This window comes from Peromyscus maniculatus, chromosome 6 (assembly GCF_049852395.1).
Source record: "Peromyscus maniculatus bairdii isolate BWxNUB_F1_BW_parent chromosome 6, HU_Pman_BW_mat_3.1, whole genome shotgun sequence".
Lineage (NCBI taxonomy): Eukaryota > Metazoa > Chordata > Mammalia > Rodentia > Cricetidae > Peromyscus > Peromyscus maniculatus.
In genome coordinates this window covers 109,895,717-109,914,350 of record NC_134857.1, presented here as the reverse complement: position 1 = coordinate 109,914,350, position 18,634 = coordinate 109,895,717, and positions in this window count along the sequence as shown.

Genomic DNA, 18,634 nt, shown 5'->3' with positions numbered 1-18,634 from the left:
GGAAGTTCCGAAGATGCAGCTTTCCTCATCATGAAGCTGGAGGTGGGAGGACCTTGAGGCAATGAAACTGCCTTTGAGTCGCCCATACTCCTGTAATAACCCCAATAAGCTTACAGTTCCCTAAGCTAAACTGGGGTAGAAACGTCTCTTTCATCTATCAACAGAGACTTATCTGAGGTGAATAGATATCTGTTCACATTTCCCCTGGAAGAGTCACACTGCAACCTCTGATGTGGACTGGGCACTAGATACAGAAGAGTTAAAAAGGCAAGCATGGCCCTGGTCCACTTGAAATGTAACGTCTTATACAGAAGACAAATACTTCCTTAAAATTCTAGCAAGGAATTGAAACAGTCCAAAGTTGTTATCATCCACACCTCTGCATTTCAGGAGACCACTCTTGCCTCTGTTTGGAATGAAGATTGGATATGGAGACCAAATCCCAAGCCAACTTGAGCTACAGAACCAATGATCTGTTCCAATGTGTAGATATGGGGAGGAGAAAAGGAGACAGCCTCGCTGTGACTTGGATCTACAATGCCACCCAGAGACTCGTTTTAGAGGTCGGCTCCCTCGTAGGTGACACTGTTGAGAGCCAATTAGATCACTAGGGCATTAACTTCTTCAAGGGATTAATACACTGGTGAGTTTATAGCTGAATTAGCTACTAGGTGATGGGGCCTGGTTGGAAAAAGTGAGTCGTATGGGGTGCATGTCTTTGAAGAACATAATCTTGTTTCCAAGATCCCCACACACTCTGCAACAATGCTCTACCTCAGCAGCGACAATCCAGCTAGTTAGTGATGTACTAAAACCATGAGCCACAATTAACCTTCATACTATGGGATGTTTTTTCTTAAGTATTTGGTCACAAAGTGGGGACAAAAAAAAAAAAACAGACTAACAGAGTCTTGAGAAAAATGTTTACTACTGTGCCAACTACAATAGCCATGATATGGAAACAGCTTAGATGTCTATCAACAGATGACCAGATAAAGAAAACATAGCACATACATACATTTATTCATTGGTAAAGTGAAGCAGACATGGAAGTGGGGGGCCAGGTAAGGTTTATTAAGGAATAAAATCTATAAGGTACACCCACAACACACAACAGACCTGAGATGCCACCGCTGACTCGGCGGCCTCTGTGCTGCCCTTCCGCCCAAGGATGATGGGGGACCAGCCCAGGAGAGAGAGCATGCGGCCCTTCGCCACAGTTTCTAAGAGGTCCCATATCTTCAGAGAAGACCATGCCCATAAGGCCCAAACATTCAACTGGTCAATGGGCCGAATGGCAAAATTCCCACAACAGTAAAGAAAAGTAAAATTATGACATTCACAGGAAAATGGATGGAACTAGAGGTCATTCTGTTAAGTGAAATAAGATTCAGAAAGACAAATACCAACCATGTTGCCTCTCATATTCAGAATCTAGATTTAAACATTGTCTTAGGGTTTCTATCGCTGTGACGAAACACCACAGCCAGAGCAACTTGTGGAGAAAAGGGTTTGTTTGGCTTAAGCTTCCATTATTATTGTTCATCACTGAAGGAAGTCAAGACAAGAACGCAAGCAGGACAGGAATCTGGAGGCAGGAGCTGATGCAGAGACCATGGGAGGGTGTTGCTTACTGGCTTGCTCTTCACGGCTTGCTCAGCCTGCTTTCTTATAGAACCCAGGACCCCCAACCCAGGGATGGCTCTGCCCACCATGGGCTGGGCCCTCCCCCATCAATCACTAATTAAGAAAATGTCTTACAGGCCTGCCTACAGGCCCCACTTTATGAAGTCATTTTCTTTTCTTTTCTTTTTATTTTTATATGCATTAATGTTTGACCTGTATGTCTTTGTGAGGGAGTTGGATCCCCTGGGACTGGAATTACAGACAGTTGTGAGCTGCCATGTGGGTGCTGGGAATTGAACCCGGGTCCTCTGGAAGAGCAGCCAGTGCTCTTAACCACTAAGCCATCTCTCCAGCCCCGGAGGCATTTTCTTAATTGAGGTTGTCTCCTCTCAGATGACTTCAGCCTGTGTCAAGATGACATAAAACTAGCCAACACAATATGTGTGTGTGTGTATGTGTGTATATACACATATATGTATGTGTGTGTATACATGTAGATATATACATGAGAGAAGAAAGGAAATGGTAAGAGGAGAGGGAGCCTCCCTTCTGAAGGGAACAGGGAACAAGAAAGGAAATGGCATACATATGAACACTGAAGGAAGAGCTATTTGTGAAGAGTAGGGGACCAGGAAGAGGGAAGTCATAGTCAGGGAGGAGGTGGAGGTGTGGATAGTGCAGCATGATGATGTGTGTATAGAAATATCATAATGGGACTCGTTTCTAACCAAAAATAATTAGTTTAAAATAAAACCATGGGGCTAGAGAGATGGCTCATCAGTTAAGAGCACTGGTTTGATTCCCAGAACCACATGGTGGCTCACAATCATCTCTAACTCCAGTTCCAAAGGATCTGATGCCTTCTTTGGGCTGTCACAGGTACCAGGTACACAAGCAGTACACAGACATACATGCAGGAAAAACACTCATACACATAAAAATAAAAATAAGCCAGGCAGGGTTTTGGGGATTTAGCTCAGTGGTAGAGCGCTTGCCTAGAAAGCACAAGGCCCTGGGTTTGGTCCTCAGCTCCGGGGGTGGGGGGTAGGGGCGGAGGGCCTTTCCTTTTCAGCAGTTAACTCTGCAGCTCACACACGATTGAGCCTGTATGATAATGAGTATTCAGAGACAGGTAATGCCTGGGGGGGGTGCTCACCAACCTAAGACAGAATGCCTGTGTGGCCTGGGCAGGCATCTCCATGACAGGTAAAGTGACCTGCTGACGTCCCATGCAACCTAAGTCAGAAGCTCATGTTTTAGTAAAAAGGGGACCTGTAGGTCCCTGGCCCCCATTTTGGGTAACTGTTGCCTTGCTTGCTGACCTTGACCTTGATATCCTCCCTATACTAATTCCCTGCTGGGTTCCACCCTCCTGAATGCTTAAGGGAAGATCCTTGTCTGTGTATCCTTCATAATGGGCATTAACAGCTTAGATGCAAGAATGTAAAACATCGGTAGCGAACTTCTCCCCTCTGGGGTTCTCCCATTGTGCTGTAAGCCTGTATTTAAGACCTCCTCCCTCCTTCAATAAATGACATTTGGCATTAAAAAAAAATAAGCCAGGCAGTAGTAGTACATCCCTTTAATCCCAGCAGTCAGGAGCCAGAGGCAGGCAGCTCTCTGAGTTCAAGACCAGACTGGTCTGCAGAGTGAGTTCCAGGACAGCCCGGGCTACATAGAGAAACCCTCTCTTGAGAAACATCATCATCATCATCATCATAATAATAATAATAATAATAATAATTGTTTAAAACCATAAGTCTAGAGATGGGAAGAGAGTTAGAGAGGTAGCTGGGGAGGGAGAGAGAGAAAATGAGAATATGGTGCTGCCATCAAGACTCAGGCTTTGATTGAACTGAGGAGGAGATATGTGGGAGAGAAAGGAAACCAGATCTCAAGAACTGTCTGAAAGGTACCAGGGTCATAAGGGCCACACCGGTTATCCTTCTCAGAACACTGTCAAGTCCTCCATCCAGTATTGGCACGGAGGAAGAATCAAAGAAGTTTTCAATCAGTGACCAGGAGCCATCTTCATGTCACACGTGGAAGAAACCATGGTTGACAGAAACACCTATTTGGACCTCTTTCCTTCACGTCATCTGAATGAGACCCAATCTCCAAACGAGCGTGTTCTGTAAGCATCCTACTGTATCACTGATATTGTCTTGCTTTGCTCCTGAGATTTATTGGATTCTGTGTATTTGTGTTTATTTCCAAGCGCCTAGGAAATATGAGATTTTACAGTCTGCAGAGCAGACTCTCAAAACTCATTTAGTTGCTTAGTGATCATGGCCAGGATATCATAAAGCCAGAATTGATGAGAGGCCAATGGAGCCTATTTCAAAATATTAACCCTGCAAAAGTCAGAAGAGATCGGCGTGAAAGGGGAAAGCAGGCATGTTACCACCAAGAACACTTACTATAATGAAAATACTGCCTCAGCTGAGATGGCTAAAAGCTCCTATAGGTAAGCCATGCATATAGATCATCTATGCCTATAGGTCAGCTATACCTATAGATCAGCTTTGCCTATAGATCAGCTATACCTATAGATCAGCTATACCTATAGGTGATCAGCTATGCCTATAGATCAGCTATACCTATAGGTGATCAGCTATGCCTATAGATCAGCTATACCTATAGGTGATCAGCTATGCCTATAGATCAGCTATACCTATAGGTGATCAGCTATGCCTATAGATCAGCTATACCTATAAATCAGCTATACCTATAGATCAGCTATACCTATAGGTGATTAGCTATGCCTATAGATCAGCTATACCTATAGGTGATCAGCTATGCCTATAGATCAGCTATACCTATAGGTGATCAGCTATGCCTATAGATCAGCTATACCTATAAATCAGCTATACCTATAGATCAGCTATACCTATAGGTGATCAGCTATACCTATAGATCAGCTATACCTATAGGTGATCAGCTATACCTATAGATCAGCTATACCTATAGGTGATCAGCTATGCCTATAGATCAGCTATACCTATGGATCAGCTATACCTATAGATGATCAGATATGCCTATAGATGATCAAATATGCATATAGATGATCAGATATGCTTACAGATGATCAGCTGTGCCTAGAGATCAGCTATGCCTAGAGATGATCAGCCATGCCTAGAGATCAGCTGTGCCTAGAAATCAGACATAGACCATGCAAAAGAGCTAATAGCTTGTGTACCAACGACTAGACTGTCTCTAAAAGTAAACACAAGTTCACAGTGAAGAAGGCCTGTTTGTATCTATCACCAACTCTAATGATATGATACGGTTATATGAACCTAGTTACTTGTGGAGCCTACCCAAAACAAAGCCCTTACCTACTTTCTTTTAGAGAAAAAGATGCATGTCAGTTAGGGGCATCCAGAGAGTATATTCCTCATTCTACAAATAAACCCCACAAACAATGCTATTTCGAGTTGCTTGTGCTATTGTAGAGTTATTTACTCAGCGAAAAATAATAATAAAATTGGGACGTCTTCCAAATGTCACACTCACAGATCAAGCAAACTAGTTAAGAAGTTATTCTCAGAGAACACATAAAAATGGATTTTCTTTCACAACTGGTGGCTCAATTCTTTAACCCTAGCACTCGAGAGGAAGAGGCAGGCAGAGCTCTGTGAGTTTGCATCCAACCTGGCCTATATAGTGAATTCTAGAACAGCCAGGACTATAGAGACCCTATCTTTAAAAAAACAAACAAACAAACAAAAACTCTATAAAGAAAATGGATTTTCTTCTAATTGTAACCAAGCTGGAAGCTTCCTCTATGCCTGCTAAATTCCATGGTTCCAAAATTCTCTGGGGAGAAAAGGCATCAACGGTCTCACCCAGCTGTGAACTCCATGAACAATGAGATCGACATACCAGTCAAAATGTGCCCACTTGCAAAACAGCAGCTCTACTGTCATGGGTAATCAACTGCTTCCTATTGGATTTGAAGACCACCCCACTGGCAGGAATCCATATGGTAGGTTAACCCCAGTCAAAAAACCCATGGCAAGGGTGAGCCAAGGCCCTAGGGGGGGGTTGAACCCTGTTGTTTAAATAAATTGGCTTGGCATTCAAGTGCCCTCTGAACATTTATGTTCATTCTCATAGACAAATGCTACTCTCAACCTTAGAGAATTCTTTCTCCAGTGAATGGTGGTGAATGCAGTGGTTACACAAGGTGCTGAGAATAGGTGACTGTTGGTTGCTCAGTCCTAAAGAAGACATTTATACCTTCCCTCTAAGGAACATTGTGGAAGAGTGGGTAGATAGAACACACGAGACAGAACACAAGGGAAAGACTGAGAAATGCCATCTCCAAGGCAAGACATAGCTGTTGAAATCTCAAACTCTTATATTTTTGGTTGTGAGCCTAGCCTTTAATGGCTGAGCCACGTCTCTAGCCCAAGAGGGATTATATGTATGAGCAAGAGGGTCAAGATCATGATGGGAAAATCTACAAAGACAACTGAACCAAGCCCAAAGGAACTCACCCACTTTAGACCTACAGCTGTGGAACCTGCATGAGACTAGACTAGACCCTCTGCATACGGGAGACAGTTGTGTAGCTGAGTCTATCTGAGGGGCCGCTAGCAGTGTGATCAGGATCTATCCCTGGTGCATAAGCTGGCTTTCTGGATCCCATTACCTATGATCAGACACCTTGCTCACCCTTGATGCAGGCCGGAGGGGCTTGGTCCTGCCTCAACTGAATGTACCAGGCTTAATTGTCTCCCCATGGGAGAACTTACCCTGTTGGGGGGGGGGGGAGCTCCTAATAAATTTCTTACCAAAAAAAAAAAAAAAAAGGAAATCTCAAACTTACAACAGCTGTGGATACCTGAACTGGGTCTACATAGAATAGGTTTATCACCAGCCAAGTACGAACAGAGGACAGCCTCAGCAGGCTTTTGTATTCATTTGCTCCCGATAGACTGGAGGCAGAGGGTAGCTTCAGTTGTGTACCCAGTGGCGATCCTATTAGGCTCCAATCAATACTTCAAGTCTGAGGCTCACACAGATGGCCCTGTTTAAACTAACTGGATCACAAATCAAACCCCAAAGTCCTGAATCTGTGAAGCAGACTTGTCGTGAATGAGAGAGTGGGGACTTTATAGGGATGGAAGGAGATAAGAGATAAAGAGTGGGGACAATAATCAGGGTCTGCTGTATACATGTGAGAAATTATCACAGAACAAAATTAATAAACTGAAAAAATAAAAACAATGATAATGTCAAAAAACAGCTTTTCTAAGAAACCTATTACATGGGCAAGAACAGTTGATCCTCAAAGCTGACTGAACTAAGTAATAGGATATAGATTTAACTGTTATAGTATTTAGCTCAAATGTACATAGACACAAAAAGCTACATGTCCTAAATGCATTTCTGGGTTGTCTGCTTCCTAACAGAAAGCTCTTTTACAGAAGCAGCCATGTGCTACTTTTTCTGGGGACCAACTCAAAGAAGATGGGGGTGCTTTTTCTGTGGGTAGAGTGTGTAGGCATCCAGGCAAGCAGGAAGGATTGTCTAATCAGCGGGGATGGCGGGGCTCACAGACTGTCCTCCTTCGGGGAATCCACAGAATCTCTTTGTCTTCCCAGGGAAAAATAATGTGAAGTTTCTTTCTTTCTTAAGACTTGAACTCTGAGTCTCAATCCACCATAAGTCACGTTCCAAATAATTTCAACATTGATGAGTGAATCCACAAAGGACTTTATGTAATTGAAGCCCTAGCAGAACAGCAGGAAAGGTCATGATGTCATCTGTTTCCAGGTGAGAGGGGGGAGGGGAAAGGATGGGAAAATCTGGAAGAGGGCAGAAAAGCAGAGCATATGAGCAATCAACCTCCACAGGGGACAAGTGATCTGTAATGGAGTGAGAACAACTGACTCCGTCCCCAGAAATCAAAACTTACGACGAGTAACAAGAATGGCAAAATCGTAATGGCATTTACTTTATGCCAGGTTCCTTTGTAAAGCTTACACATATGTTACTAACCCAGAGATACCACTAATGGCTAATAATGGCCAGTGGCCCATTTTACAGATGAAGTCACCAGGGCATGGGAAGGATCACAGACTCTCTCTCTCTCTCTCTCTCTCTCTCTCTCTCTCTCTCTCTCTCTCTCTCTCTCTCTCTCTCTGTGTGTGTGTGTGTGTGTGTGTGTGATGATAATGGAGTTGAACCTAGGACCTCACACTATCTAGACAGGTGCTCTACCACTGAGATACATCCCAGCCCTCTGCCAAGAATTGCCAATCGGGGAAAGCAGGATTAGAATGTAGGCAGTTTTGACTTGAGGCTCTATTTGCTGTGTCCTTAAACTTTATTGCACGTTTGGGGGCAGTGCCGGATACAGGACCACTGAAAGTGCTAGTCCATAGAGTACAAGTTATTTATCCACAATGATACTTAGTTCTGGCACCAGAATATAACTATATCATTAAACATACTGCCCAATGTAGCTAAGGCCTCTTGTTGCTTGGGGAAATTTTCTACATGACAGAAGAAGTACACCAAACTAAGCATGGTGGCACATGTCTGCAATCCCAGCACTTGAGGTGGGGGCAAGGGAAGCAGAAAAGTCAGTCACCTGGGTGACAAGAGTGTGGCCCTGTCTCGATAAAGCCAGGAGGGAGGGAGGGAAGGAAGGAAGGAGGGAGGAGGGAGGGAGAGAGGAAGGGAGGAAGGGATGAAAGAAGGGAGGGAGGGAGGGAGGGAGGGAGAAGTGGAGGGAGGAAGGGAAGGAAGGAGTGAGGGATGGAGGGAGGGAGTGAGGGATGGAGGGATGGAGGGAGGGAGTGAGGGATGGAGAGAAGGAGGGAGGGAGGGAGGGAGGGAGGGAGGGAGGGAGGGAGGGAGGGAGGGAGGGAGTCTACCTGATCTAGGTCTATCTCAAGCTGTTTGTCTCTCCTCTACTAGAAAACAAACAGCTCATTGAATAGCCACAGTCTATGAGTCACCTTTTGAATGGCACAACTCCCGAGCAGTCTCCTCCCTAGAATCAGAAGAGGGACAGGAACTAACCCTTTCCTGCAATGAAATCACTCTTGGCTTTCTCTGTATAATTTCCACAGGAACCTGAAAGTCACCCTCAGAGTAGAACTTACTGGACCTGCCAAGAATCCACAGTTATGGAAATGTCTGGTCTAATCTCACAACTAGCAAGAGGGCTGCGTAGAATCTGAACAGGGATCAGACTGGTACCCAAGCAAACAGCAGGCTGAACCATGTACTGTTTCCCACCAGCTGGGCTAAGGACCAGGAAAGAACAGCTCTCGAGTTCCAGAAGATTGGGGAAGAGGGCAAATCCCCTCTAGCTCTCTCCTACCCAGTCTCCATCCAGAGGCTTGTGACACTGGTACTTCAAATTAGACATGTCCCTTTGAGTTCCTTTCAAATTAACCTACATGATTTTGACCAGACTTTAGGCAAACTGGACCATGGAAAGTTTTCCTGTAAGTGCAATTAACATATGTCCTTATTCCAGATAGAGGCAAAATACATATACAATGTAGTTTGATTTCACTGTATCTGGGGAAGACACCTTTACATTTGGGAAATAGAAATGGACCTTCTCCCATTCCACTATACCTGTGGCATGGAGGGGTGTCTAGATAAATTTCTAAACAGTCTTATTAAATAAAAAACATGGAACCAAATATAGGGGTGAAAGCCTTAGAGATCAGGGAAATAGTGAGAACCACCAACCTTACCTCACCAGCTCTGCAGCCCCCAAAAGTGAGCTACTTCCCATCTAACCTGTGCCTTTATTGCCTTGCTGTTCTGTCCTCTCATTGGCTCTTAGTCCAGCTACCTCACTTCCTTGTCACTGTCTGTCTGTACAGAACTCCAGGTTGTTGTTGTCTATGGTTGGTACTGGGATTAAAGGCGTGTGTCATCACGCTTGGCTGTTCCCTAGTGTGTCCTTGAACACACTGAGACCCTGCCTGCCAAGTGATCGGATTAAGGGCATATGCTACCACTGCCTGACTTTTGTGTTAATGGCTTGCTATTTCCTCTGATCTTCAGGCAAACTTTGTGTATTAACATACAAATAAAATATCACCACATTTCAGCACAAATAAAATATCACCACAGGGGTGTGCGTGGGAAGAATCTGATTCTCTCTCCTAGTTGAGTGAGCAGTTTTGGTCTTAACACTATCCTGCCCTTGCTCTGCTCTCAACACCTAAATCAGCTACTAGGTATGGGCAGATGAGTGACAGTCCATAGGTGGAGAGTCAAGCACAAACTTCTCCCTGAAGAATGCCACGCCTGGGAAACGGCTGCTCGAGTTCTGTATACACCTTCAGTGACAGGGAAAGAGTCACTTCGGAAGCCTGGGGTGTCGCTCAGTTAGTAGAATACTTGCCTAAATTTCACAAAGCTCTGGTTTTGATTCCCAGCACCACATAGAGTATGGTGGTGCAGCCTATAATCCCAATACCCATGAGGCGGAGGCAGGAGGATCAGTTCAAGGCCATCCTCAACTATACAGTAAATTCAAGACCTGCTTGGGATCCATCTCAAAAAAAAAAAAAAAAAAAAAAAAGTGATCGCGTTGACTAGGAGACCATGTTGATTTTTTATATCTCTAATGGTTTGAAAGTCTTCTTCATACCAAGCTACAATTTGCTTCTCTTGTGTTGTCTACACTATAAGCTCTGGTTTTTTTACCCTCTGGTGTGTTACTCAGCCCCCCGGCTCTATCAAAAAAGATCTAAGAAAAAGTTTGTCTCACTGTGTCTGAGGCTTCAGTGCATGGTCAGGTTGTATTTAAGACCGTGGCAATGTAGTATGTTTTGGCACAGAAGCCCTTTGCCTCACGGCACAAGAGAGGTAACCTCATGGTGGTTCAAAAGTGTTGCCAAAGCCCGCTAAGTTAGGAATCCAACACAGCAGACATGATCAACCTCTTGATATTGCAACATGACTTTATTATCTACAAAGTTCACATTCAAGAATCACCTAATCAATTAAGTTTTTAAAAAAAAAAAGAATCCCATAATGTCCTAAGCAAATTTAAGATTTTGTTTTGAGCCACATGGATAGCTGTTCTGAGATGCATGTGGCCAGTGGGCAGCAAGTTGGACACACTTGGATGTGTGACAAGGTCCAAGTCCTCAGGATTCAGTCACCTCCCAAAGGGCCCACCTCTGAGCACCACTGCACTGGAGATCAAGCCTTCAATTCATGACCTTGTGGGGCTCCTTGGGTCCAAACCACCGTTTGGACAATGGTATTAAATCTTATCTTCCTTCTGCAACCTCCCTTAACACACTGGAAAATCGTCAGTAACCGTGAGTGCTCCCTTCCCTGAGGAGAATGCCCCTTCCTCCAGCCTTTGGTCATGTAGTACCGTTTGTGGAATCAGTCACTTTGTTCCAGATCTCCAGATGCAGGTGAGATGGCTGAGCTCTGAGTCTTGTGATCTGATGCTTGGTTTGAATCCTGGTTCTACAGTTATTAACTGTGAAATAAATGGAGAACTCATGTTTACACTTCCTGTTTGATTTTTTATTGGAAAAAGAGAGTACCTGCTGTTGCTGGAGGGCTTCTCTCCAGGTTCCCCAAGCCCCACAGTCCCACAATCCACATATAAAATAATCACTCAGACGCTTATATCACTTATAAACTGTATGGCCATGGCAGGCTTCTTGCTAACTGTTCTTTTATCTTAAATTAACCCATTTTTATAAATCTATACCTTGCCACGTGGCTGGTGGCTTCCCAGCGTCTTCACATGCTGCTTGTCCTGGCCGTGGCTGCAGTGTCTCTCCCCTCAGCCTTCCGCTTCCCAGAATTCTCCTCTCTCCTTGTCCCACCTACTTCCTGCCTCGTCACTGGCCACCAGTGTTTTATTTATATAGAACAATATCCACAGCACTTGCCCTTTTTTCTTTTTTTTTTTAAAAAAGGAAGGTTTTAACTTTAACATGGTAAAATTATATATAACAAAACAATTACCGAGGAAGAATTATAGTTACAATATTAAAGAAGATGTCCTATCTATCTTATATTTGTGAGTTTAAGGTTTTATATCTAACTTATCTTTTATCATAACTGAGGAAATTACAACTATCTAGTTTTCAACCACATCAAAGACCTGAGAAGGAACATAATGGTACCTGAGAAATGGTAGATGGATGCAAGCAACTTTCGGGAATCTTGTAAGAGTAGACCAAGACAGCTGGCAGCCTGGACAGTCACCTAATGTTTCTCAGCATTGTTGGTGCATTCAGATTGGCTACAGGCCTAGAATATCTGACAGACCATTTTCAGAAGCAGGAATTTTGAGAGACCATCTTACCCTGTCTTGGCAGAGTACAGTGGTCACTTTTCTTGTGTCCCGCTTGTCCAGAAAGGACAGCATTGCATTTGTACTGTCAGCCATCAAGGCAAGGGCAGTTCTTTGCCCAGTAGGCCATTTTGTGACAAAAAGACAAACTTCCAAATGGAAATGTCTTAGAAGCCCAACATTCTCTCGGGATCAATTGGTGCAGCCAGGAGCAATTGTGTCTCACATCAACAGAATTTTAAGTTATTTAAATGCCATATTCTCTAGGTCTATGAAGTGTTTGAAGATTACCTATCTATCTGAAATATATCTATGTATACCTAGAAAACTTAACTAACATGGCTACAGATATGATTATCATAGATGACTAATTATTAATCTATTTTTAATTATCCATTACAATTTTAAATGAGTTACATAAACATAATACCTCAAACAAGAATAGAAATATATATATATACAGTATAACAAAATTAACTTCAAGTTTGTATCAATAAACTAAAATTTATACCAATGTAAAACATTTTAAACATAAACTAAAATCTATACCAATGTAAAACATTTTAAACAAGTTTTTCTTTAAAAGTAGATTCATTAATCTACCCTTTTATCTTATCATGTCCATATCCTCCTATATATCTAATCATATCCCCTTTTTCTTTTTTAGAAAGAGATCACATTTATAATCAACCTGTTTTAAATAAAAATATTGGTTTTTCTCTGTCCCACACCAGAGGGCTCTTCTGATTTGGGACACAAGAATCTCTTAACCATTTTTTTTTAAGCAATATGTCTGCGTTTAGAGGGGGAGTGAGCCAATTCCACCTCTAAAGCCAGCTTGGTATATTTGGGAATTTGGGCGTAGCATCTCTTACTACTTCCTGCTGGAGGGGGGCGCTGTATCTTATGGGGATGCAAAGAAAATTTTAGACCTATGGGGTAGTCCGTGAGGCTGTATTGTTTGAACCAGTTGCCTTGAAACCGCTCTGGATGCTGGATCATCTGGGCCATGGTGTCATCGGAGACCTTTCAGGGGTCTTGGCTGTTGAAACCTGATGTATCTTAATCTGGAACAAATCCATAGCCTCTGGATTTCTGTGGAAACAAAAGCAGAACCTCTTTTCCAAAGCAACATATCCTTAAATCCAAATTTTGAAGTCAAGTTACCTTTAAAATATACATATTGGTTTAATTCAACATCTTTTTTGATCAAATGTTTTTTTGCAGTTAAAAATCCCAAAGACAACACAATCCAGATTGTCTGTGTAATATTCATCTTTACATGGCTTTTTACATTAATTTTTTGTCTCTTTCAAGCCTATGTATATTTTACACACATTGTAAACGATGTTATCTGAATCAGTCTTTTTGTGAGCCTATTGCTTTAAACTGCATCCTTCTAAGCCTGAAACAGCGCTGTGGCTGCTGGCTCCGCCCACTTTAGCTTCCCAACATGGCAGTGGTACGATTTCCGCCAGCTCTGGGAGTCATCAAGTCTCAGAAATAGTGGGTCTAAGCTTTTATCAAAGCAGCGTGTAGCCCAGAAACCTTTTTTTTTTTAAATACTAGTAAAGACTAAATCTACCACACATTGTAATGTGCCGCTGGCAGACGCCTCATTTCCGCCATACTGCGGGTCACACGCACATGCCAGGAACCCGCCAGTGTTCAAACCAGTGTTTTGCGCTGTCTAGCTGCCTGTATGAGACAAAAAGCAGGAACCTGGTTTTGGCTCTGTTTAGAATTGGTTATTAAATATTCTCAGGTTTAAGGTGGAAAATCGAGCCGTTGGGCGCCATTTGTTGCTGGAGGGCTTCTCTCCAGGTTCCCCAAGCCCCACAGTCCCACAATCCACATATAAAATAATCACTCAGACGCTTATATCACTTATAAACTGTATGGCCATGGCAGGCTTCTTGCTAACTGTTCTTTTATCTTAAATTAACCCATTTTTATAAATCTATACCTTGCCACGTGGCTGGTGGCTTCCCAGCGTCTTCACATGCTGCTTGTCCTGGCCGTGGCTGCAGTGTCTCTCCCCTCAGCCTTCCGCTTCCCAGAATTCTCCTCTCTCCTTGTCCCACCTACTTCCTGCCTCGTCACTGGCCACCAGTGTTTTATTTATATAGAACAATATCCACAGCAACCTGCCTTATAATATCATTGGGAAAAGCAAAGAGAATTGGCAATAATTCAAGATCAACATAGTCTATGTAGTGAGTACCAGACCAGCCAGCACCAAAAAATTTGGGGTTTTTTTTGTTTTTGTTTTTTCTTGGTTTTTTTGAGACAGGGTTTCTCTGTGTAACTTTGGAGCCTGTCCTAGAACTTGCTCTGTAGACCAGGCTGGCCTCAAACTCACAGAGATCCACCTGCCTTTGCCTCCTGAGTGCTGGGATTAAAGGTGTGTGCCACCACCGCCCAGCAAGAAAAGGGTGTTGTTTTTTTTAAATAAATGGATAAAATATACATAAAGTACATAGTAAGTGTTCAAAATTTTAGATCCTATCACTATAACATCCATAGTGACTCCATGTTCCTTGTTTGGCACTTGAGATTCTGATAACATCATCCAAAATTCCATAAACGTTCATAGCAGACATTATCCATTCTTTCACTCAACCAACCTTTATCATGTTCCTGCTCGGAGCCTCTGGAGGGAAGTGACTTACAGAACAAGAAGGAAACTGAGTTGTAGAAACACATCAGGGAACGCACCACTGGGAGGGTGATGTGTGAGCAAGGTTTTGAAGCAAGGGAATTGACAGTGGATATTTCAAGGAAAAGAATGTTCCATCCATGCGTAGATACGAAGACAGGCGTGGCATGGCATGTTCTGGGAATAGAGAGATGACTGTGACTAGAGCAGGGTGTGCCTAGGAGAGAGAGAAGAGAAGAAAGTGGGGGAGCCCTGACCTGCTGGAGCTGGTGGGTATTTACATGCCGACTTTTGAAGGCCAGTGAATGATCTGATTCAAAGGCTGGTTCTGGGTGCTGCTTTGGAAAAGATCCCCTCTTGTTAAGTCCTGCAGGCTGGTGAGCAAGCAAGTTGGGAGAATGTTGTCATATCACAGGAGGAAGATGAGGGACCTCAGACCAGGGTGGTGGCAGTGGCGGAGACAAGAAGGCCAGACTCTGGATAATCTCCTTTTCTTCTTCGTCTTTCTTCTCTTTTGCTTTGGAGAAAGGGTCTCACTACGTAGACCAGACTGGCCTCAAACTCTCAGTAATCCACCTTTCTCTGCCTCCTGAGACCTGGGATTAAAAGCATGCACCAGCCGGGCGGTGGTGGCGCACGCCTTTAGTCTCAGCACTCGGGAGGCAGAGGCAGGCGGATCTCTGTGAGTTCGAGGCCAGCCTGGGCTACCAAGTGAGTCCCAGGAAAGGCGCAAAGCTACCCAGAGAAACCCTGTCTCGAAAAACCAAAAAAAAAAAAAAAAAAAAAAGCATGCACCAATGGTCCAATTCCCAGGGGTGCAGAGGATTGAGGGGGGGAGACAAAGACAGGCAGATCTCTGAGTTTGAGGCCAGCCTGGTCTACAAAATGAGTTGAGTTCCATGACAGCCAGGGCTACACTGAGAAACCCTGTCTCAAAAAACAAACAAACAAAAATTAATTAAAAAAAAAAAAAAGGCACACACCACCACTCTTTGCCCTATTTCTGGGGAATTCCAAGGGAAGAGTCAGAGGTTTTCTGATGGATGAGGTATGAAACCGAAAGGAAACAGGACTCTAAAACTACTGATGATCAATGTCTTCAGTTGTGTGCTATGGGTAAGCCCACCAGGTTCCAATGCACAGTTCCAAACCCACGGCCCATAGACAGCCCTAGTTAAACTCAGTGGGTCCCAACACAACATGGAAAGACGTGAATGTAAGAAAAGGACTTGTAGAAAATAGGGTGGCTGACAAGAGTGAAAAGGAGATAAAAGAGGGTGGGGTGAGAGTGACCAGAAGGCGTCATATCCGTGTGTGAGGCGGTCAAAGAACAAACAGGAACTCCATGAAAATGGTAATGAAAAAGAATTAGAAAGTATTTGCAAATTTTATGAATTAATTAGTAATTAATTAAAATAGCTGACACTAGTCTTCAAATGTCTGCATAATAAACAGCCAAAGGATCAAAGGCACCTTGTAAAAAAAAAAAAAAAAAGCACAGCCCCAAACTGTGGCTGGCAGGTCAAGCAAATGAGATCTAAGAACTGAACTTCCCGACCTAAAGATGGGGATGAAGCCGAAGACAGACTGAATGATGAGCTAGGGCAGGATGCTCACTGAAGTGGGCCGAGAAAGAGTTGCAAGACCTCCCGCTCTGGCCATGAGGAAGCTTCGGGGCCAGTTTTCTCCTCCATCTTCAACGCCTAACACCTAGACAGGGTACGGGGGTTGAGGCACTAGGAAGCAGGCAACACAGTGAGCTCTGAGAATGTAGAAACAAGTGAGAGCTCCCCGCCACACCCCCAGACTGCCCAGGGCACTGCTGAGGAGAGTTCCCAGAAGTCACTGCAGAGCAAGAATCCCCAGCGTGGAAGGGGGGCGGGGGTGCACCCAGGACTACACGGAGAAAACGCTCCAGGGGCCGCCAAGGTTCTATAGAGCGTGCGGTCCCTCTGCAGAGTATCTGTGAATGATGGGAACTGTGCAGTAGAGAGGTAAAACTGCAGTGTGGGAGGAGGGAAGCGTTGTACGGGCAACGTAAAAGCAGCAAAAGCGTGTGTTCTGGGCCGTAAGTAGAAGCGGGAGTCTGAGATAGCCCGTAATGAGGAAGAGGGCCGTGTTTGTGAGTGGAGATGCTGAGAGATGGGGAGACACGGAAGAAGGGAGTGCAGGGCCTTTGCGTTGGCTTTGGGCTGTGTCAGTCAGGTGGAAAACGGAGCGCCAGCTGAGAAGAATAAGAGGGATGATTCTGAGGCCCGGGGAAAGGGAGAGAAGTAGGACAGACGCATCCAAGAGCGTAATAGAGAAAGGTCCCCTGCCACCAGGAGCAGTTAGATGGCTCTAGGCGTGACAGTATTAACTGGCCAATTTGATGATGAATTTGAAATAAGATTTTCCCCTGCGGTAGTGTTTCTCCAGCTGCATACAGCTAACCTGTACAGGTTTGGCAGCTAAAGGGTAGCTTCCACCTCGGTTATGAGTTTACCAAGGACGTAATGGAAGAGAGAGGGGCAGGTAGCCATGCATTCAAGGAGCTGCCTTGGATGGAGTGCATCCTTTCTGTGTTCTCTCCTCTGAGTGTCTCTGTAGCCAGCTCATCTCTCTGCTGTGCAGTCCATGTATGCAGTTGGTTCTTCTCTGCCTATACATTTGATTCTGTTGCCCGTCACCAGCAGCCATCCTTCCACATCTGTGTCAGGGACCTTCCATGCTTTCTTCCTAGTCACCACACTGGTCAGGACAAGGCCAAGGGCAGTTGTTACCTCTTCAAGACTCATTCTCCATTGAGCCGACATTTGTCAGTAGACTTGGTCCATGTATTGAACCAGCTCTCTATTCTCCACCCATGAATATTGCCTGTCCCAACTGCCTTCGACTTAAACCCCGTAATCTTTTCACAATGACATTAAGAGAGTTTATTAAATAAATATCTGCTAAAGGCCTTATAGCATTTTTAGGCTGATTCAAAAAAAAATAAGTTAGTTTGGCATAACATGATATATTTCCACATTTTTCTATCAACAATTAATGTTGGGGGGTGTTAAAGATGATAGCGCTCAGGCTGGAGAGATGGCTCAGAGATTAAGAGCACCGGCTGTTCCTCCAGAGGACCCAGGTTCAATTCCCACCACCCATATGGCAGCTCACAGCAGTCTGTAATTCCAGTTCCAGGATACCGGACACCCTCATGTAAGCAAAACACCAATGTACATAAATTAAAAAAAATGATATCACTCATGTAAATGAGTCAACTATGTCTACTCAAAAAAAGAAACAACAACTGTGATAACCAATAACTGAAATCACTTCACCTGGGGCAACTATATATACACCAGTCACCTCAGGCGGGCTCTAATTTAGCCCAAGCTTCGCTCAAGTTCGCCAGGTGGTAGAGGTGTAGAGCTAAGGCTACCGGAAACCACTCCCAGGTGCTTACCTAATTTCTCCCCTTTTACGTCTTAACCTAGTGCCCAGTGTCACCCTTGAGGAAAAAGGAGTTAGGCTAAAAGGTGAGAAGGCAAGCTGTGTTCATTCATCTTTTTGCTCCCTGGAGTTCCTATCTTCATTCAGGCCAACGGGAAAAACGTTTGCATGCATTCCTAATTCTTACATATAAAAACTTTTCTTTCCTGGTCATTTTCTTTTTCTTCTGGCATCAAGGTGACTGTGATATTGGAGGTCACGACTGGACAACTCCGGGGACGAAGAGTGCGTGTCAAGGCTGATGAGGTCGAAAGTGAGGGGCGTCGGGCGCCTTCTTGGTGCTGTGGATCTCTGCAGCAGGCCTCAGCTGCCCACAGACTTCGCGTGCAAAGACTACAGACTCCCTTTGGACGAAGCCACTAATGCAGAGTTCCTGTTGCCTGAGCTGAGCCGGGACCTGCACTCGCGGGTGGGAGTTGGAGACCTGCCAATCACCACAGCCGCTCAAGAAACTGCTGCTCTCTTCATCGCTCCTGCTACGTGGTCTGTCTCCCAGGGTGTGTGTTTATTTTTCACGGACATTGATTTATTCCCCTCTCAATGCCTTCTTATCT